Below are 6,000 nucleotides of genomic sequence, written 5' to 3' on the forward strand. Positions count from 1 at the left end.
ACGTTACAAGTCGACCTATTTGGAACGTTTATACTTCTCACACTGGCCCGAATAATCATATATATATATTGTTAATATTATAGTTATATCATGGTTGTTTTAGTGCATAAAGATTCAGTGAAAAATAATATATCTATAGTTATGTCCCAGTGCTACGTGATATACGTGATTGATGGTTAGTACTGTATTGTGCTTCTATTGTTGATTGTGTTCCAAGGATGGTACTCCTAATTAGTCTCTCCTTCCTATGTGGTTCATTACAAGGGATATGAGTAACATAGTCGTATTCCATACATAGTTAAGTAAGTGACATAGAACTTAATGTGCATATATCATTGCATTTGTAATATCAGAAACTCATCAATATCTATCACTTCTAGTCCTTGTTTAGAGTAGTATGGTCATTATTTCCTAATAGTTGAACATGTCTGGGATCATGTCTGTAGTCAGCATCAGTATGTTGTCTAGGTGCCTAAAAAGTAGTGTAGCTCATGATCTATGTTTAGGCCCTGGTCAACACTCCGTAATTTAAGTATCCTGTATGCTTCTCTCCTCCTCAGTGATAGTTCTCTGTTACCACCTCTTGGGTTTTTTGGCATATACTCAATACCAAAACATCTGAAGGAGTGGTTTTGTGATTTGGCTGGGCAGATTGACATGCGAGCAGCCACTGGGTATCTCATGTCTCCCTGTTTAACTGCTCTCATATGTTCGTTTATTCTGTCCCACAGCTGCCTGATTGTGCTGCCCACATATCTCTTGCCACATTTGCAGACCAAGGCATAGACTACAAATTTAGTTAGAAAATTGATATTAGTGTGGATGCGATATTTGCGTTTGTCAGGTCCTTCAAATTCTGTCATCTTTTTGTATGCCCATTTGCATGCAATACATTGTCCGCAGCTGTAGAATCCTACTGTGTGTCTGTCAAGCCATGTGTCCCTCGTATTTGGTGTAGGTTAACTAGGACTTAGTATGTTTCTGAGTGAGGAACCTTTCCTGTATGTTATGGTTGGTCTTTCTGTTATGTATTCTTTAAGAGTTAGGTCATTTCGTAATAGGTGCCAATGTTTATTGAGGCTCCTCCGTAATATTTGTGCCCAGTTATTGTAGCCTGTTACTACTCTGATTTTGTCCTCCTTATTTTTGTTCTTGGGCAGTTCTTTCAGTGTGTCTGCACGTTTTACTTTGTTATTTTTTTCTTCTGCCCTCATAAGTAATTTCTTGTCATAATCTCTATTTCCAAATCTTTTGAGAACCCCTTTCTTATGAGTTTCAAATTCATCATCTCTGCTACAGTCTCTGCAAGTTCTGATGAGTACTCCATAGGGGATTGCTCTTTTTTGATGTTCAGTGGGTGCGCTGGAGGCATGTAGTGATGAGTTGCAGGCTGTGGATTTGTGGTATAGTCTACTGTGTATAGTGTTGTTGTGTATGTAGAATTCTACATCGAGAAATGCTAGTTTGCTCTTGCTATATTCCATTGTAAATCTTATGCTAAGATCATTGTCATTTAAATATTTGAGAAATTCCTGTAATTCCTCAGCTGTCCCAGTCCAGATCATAATGCAGTCATCTATATACCTGCCCCAGAACAGTATAGCGTCATTCCACTTGGAGCCCAATTGACCCCAGACTCTCATCTCCTCAAACCACCCCATAACCAGGTTGGCATACGAGGGAGAGAATCTGGAGCCCATTGCCACTCCCTGTTTCTATCTAAACCATTGGTCTTTATATAGAAAGACATTGTTGTCAAGTATGGTTTCCACCATTTCCAAAATCATTTCTGTATGTAGCAAAGAACTGACTGCCCTTTGGTTTAGCATCTTTTTTTACTGCTGTAAGTCCTATGTCTCTCCTGATGCTAGTGTAGAGCGAAACTACATCTAAGGAGACCATGAGCATGTTATCTTCCCAGCTCAGGTCTGCCATAGTGCCCAGTATATGTTTAGTATCTCTGATGTATGATGGGAGGTTTACTACCAGTGGCATGAGAAATAAGTCCACATATTCTGTCTTTTCGTTGGTCCGCCTATACCACCTTATTTTTATTTTCTAAATACGAGATATGATATTACCATATATGCATGTGCAGCACCGAAAACCACTACTAGCGGGGTACTAATTCATGTCGAACTTAGTTACTATAGCTTCAATATGGGCACAGAATTTTTGTTAACTAGCTTCTCCATAGCAATATAATATCTTACAATAATTAGGAATCCTGCCTTACTCCTACAGCCCTCCACATGAATTAACAGAGCTAAGAAGCAACACACCTTGACTTCTTTACTAAATCCAATTGAGATGCCAAGAGCGTCCCCAACAGAAACCCACTGCGGGTTGGAATTATCACCGCAAAATAAGTAAGTAATAAGACAAGTTACATTGGCGATACGATGAATATACATTAAACGTAGTTATATTTATACTGATGATCTTTTTAAAATAATCTCATCATATTTACAGATACGACCGCATTACCACTGAAAGAGGTATTTCAGGGAATTTGACTCACTTTCACCAGATACTGTGCATGTAACGTCACATCAATAAATATTCATTTTCACATTTACCCATGGTTGTAAGCTCCCAAATCAACTATATCACCTCCGAAACACGAAAGCTTTTCTAGAACAAGCACTAATCACTTATATGTCTACACTGCACGTTGGTCTCTCCGTCTTACTATGTGTTCATAGACCTACTGGTTACAGAGGTACATTATGTGTTAAATGATATAGCAAATATGAAAATATATATATCTTTATCATTTTTTCAAAAGTACTAAGTGACGGCACGAATGCTTAACAATGAACCATCTTGGACAATATCTAATGGTTAACAGTGTGATGAATTAACACTGTAACAATGGGACTTTATATTTGGTCCTAAAACAATATTGTATGTTCTTTTCTTTTACCCATGCAGCCTTGAGAAAGTCGTGGGTTACATTCTAATACGATGAAACACGTGTTGGCTGTGAGAGTCCAAGAATAAACTTCACAAGAAACAACCGGGTTATATGAACAAGAGTCATTTCTTAATGCAAGAATGATGAATGCATAATTCTGAAAAACTGAAAAAACTTGATATTTGACGTGTGCTAGGGAGTTTCTTTGCTTATGTACGGACCCTTGCCAAACTTAAAGGGAGTTGTGGTTCCCTTTACCTTATAGCACCGTTTCCAAATACTGACCTTGCTACATCAGTGTGATATTCTGACTGGCGCCTCAAATACCTAAAACAATACCACTAGCCTAGTATTTTCCATTGCCAACTTTCACTGGCAGGAATGCCCGCACTACAATTGATCATGTATTGGCCTCAGTGAACATTAGTTTATATTGTACCACCCCAGAGATTATAGATCTATTTATTAGTGATCATAATTGTATTACTTTATTACTAAGCATCTGGGGACGTAAAGGCCAAATAACACAAACCATAGTAGATGATATAACTCCATGTAGATGAAATGGTGTTAGGATCAAGTGGAAAGGGGAACATTTGGATAAGCTTTTAAAAAATATCGTTACGGCATGTCATGTTGAGATACACGAGAGTTTGGACGATAATATGGACCCTCCAGGTATTTTACTGTGTTTTAGTAAGATCAATGATATAATTAACAACATTATGACTATAACCAGGGGGAACAGGCAAATGCAGAATAAAGGATGGTTTGGTCATGCCTGTACTCAAGCCCTGACGCAACCAAAGCTAGCTCTGTCAAGTAGAACTAGGGATAGGTTGAATTTTAAAAACCTGAGATTAGTTTATAAAGAGCAGCTGAAGCGGAGGAAGAGGGAGCTTCAAGAAGAGGCCTGGGACAAACTTACAATGGCTGTAGATACTTCCAACAGCAAGAAGTTCTGGGACACAGTTAACTCCCCCGTCCTAAGGAATGAGGATGCTCCCGACTTAACATCACATGTTAGCTGTAAAGCCTGGGTAAAACATTTTTCTAGTATCTTTGACCCAGGGGACTTGGGCAGTACGATCTCTATTGAGACAGATATTTGGCCTATCCTTCCTCTTAATTTCACACTTGCAGAGGTGAAATATGGAATTAGCAGTAGCAAGGGCAGGAAAGCGCCCGGTTCAGTTGGTGTACCAGTAGATCTATATAAAGCCGAACCAGCACTATGGGGCCCCATTCTGACTAGAGTCTTTAATGCCGCAGTAACGTAAAACACACCACCTACATGGGGCAAATCCATAATCATTCCCATATACAAGAAAGGGAATAGATCCGAGGCCAAATATTACCGTCCTATCTCACTCTTAGACTCATCTGTCAAGATCATGAGTAGGGTGCTGTTAGTGAGGTTAGAGGAATGGACAGAGGACAATGTGATTTTAGCCCAGTCACAATATGGGTTTAGGAAAAGGCGGGGCATCTTGGAACAATGCATTAACTTAGACCTTTTAATAGGAAAATATACACGCGTAAAGCAGAGGTCCCTCTTCCTCTGCTTTGCAGATCTAAGTAGTGCATTCGACCTAGTGGACCGTGCTTTGCGGTGGCCAACTTTATTAGAACTTGGAGCCCTCGAGCCTATAATCTGCTTTCTCGCCAGGCTCTACAATAGACTATCCATACGAGTGCGGTACGGACAGATGGGCGAATGCACCCCCAAATTTAAGGTTACTTTAGGTATCAGGCAAAGATGTGTACTTGTGCCACTCCTTTTTAGTCTTTTTATTAATGCAATCGATGCTGAATTAAAAACGGTAAAGTCCGATGCACCCCAGGATGTACCGGTACTGCTGTATGCAGATGATGCAGTACTCCTATCAAGGACGCCATTAGACCTACAGAGGCTAATCGACAAGTTTACAGATTTTATTAAGGGCAGGAAGCTGCAGATAAATAAAACCAAAACATTTGCCCTAATCTGTGGCCCAAGTGCAGGGAAAACGAAATCCTTTTATGTAGACCGCCAAAGAATTTTAACTGTTGAGAAGTTCTGCTACCTGGGTATGATCTTTTCGAGCAGTGGGATGTGGACACAGGAGGTCATGAATGTCAGGGCCAGAATGGCAAAAAGTGGTTACGGGGTTTTTAAATTTGCTGCTAAACTTTGGGACCGCCGCTTCCGCAACATGGTGCACATTTACCGATCTAGATGCACATCGGTTGCACTGTATGGAGCTGTGGTTTTGGGTCACTGCCGCCACACACAACTTCAAACAGAGGAAAACAAGTTCCTTAGAAAGTTACTCTGTTTACCCAAGTCAGCCTCCACTGAGCTTATACATAGTGAAGTGGGATTGGATTATCTGACTGGTCTAATTGGGCTAAGACCTTTAATGGTATGGAGATCTATTTAGTTGAAGGAAGAAACTGCTTTTAATAGAAGTATTATTAATGATTGCCTTCACCTGGACAATTGCTTAAAGATCCCATGGCTTAAATATGTGGTTTCAACATTTAAGGATGTATTAAAAAATTTATATTATGGCAAACCCCGGCAGTGCAAGTGAAATCCCCAAGAGGGAACTCAAATATTCCTACTTGAGGAAGAAAGCTTGTGATCGCCAAACTAATACTGGGCAGTTAACAACCCATATGTTTTACATAACACATGTGGATACTGAAGGCTTCCAACAATGCCTAACAACGGTTACTAGAACTTCACATCGTTTTGTCCTCACTTGAATGAGATTGGGTATTGTACATCATTTGGTCGCATTTCCATGTATTAAAAAGTATCCCACTGCCCCATGTCCTGTGATGGCGTCACAAAACAGATTACCCTGCATTTCCTCCACATATGCGATTTATATTTGCACCTTCGTATCGCTTTCCTTAAACCCCTGTTCAAAAAGCACAGCACTTTATCTGTTAACATTGCTATGAATTTGTTGTTTTTATTACATGAACCTGATATCTGTTTTTTTACTGAAACATATATTTTAAAATCAATTGCTGCTAGAAGGAGTATGCTTTTTTTAATATTTTAGTTATGATGCTGTATTTCACATGTAATG

Source organism: Lissotriton vulgaris, chromosome 5 (assembly GCF_964263255.1).
Source record: "Lissotriton vulgaris chromosome 5, aLisVul1.2, whole genome shotgun sequence".
NCBI lineage: Eukaryota > Metazoa > Chordata > Amphibia > Caudata > Salamandridae > Lissotriton > Lissotriton vulgaris.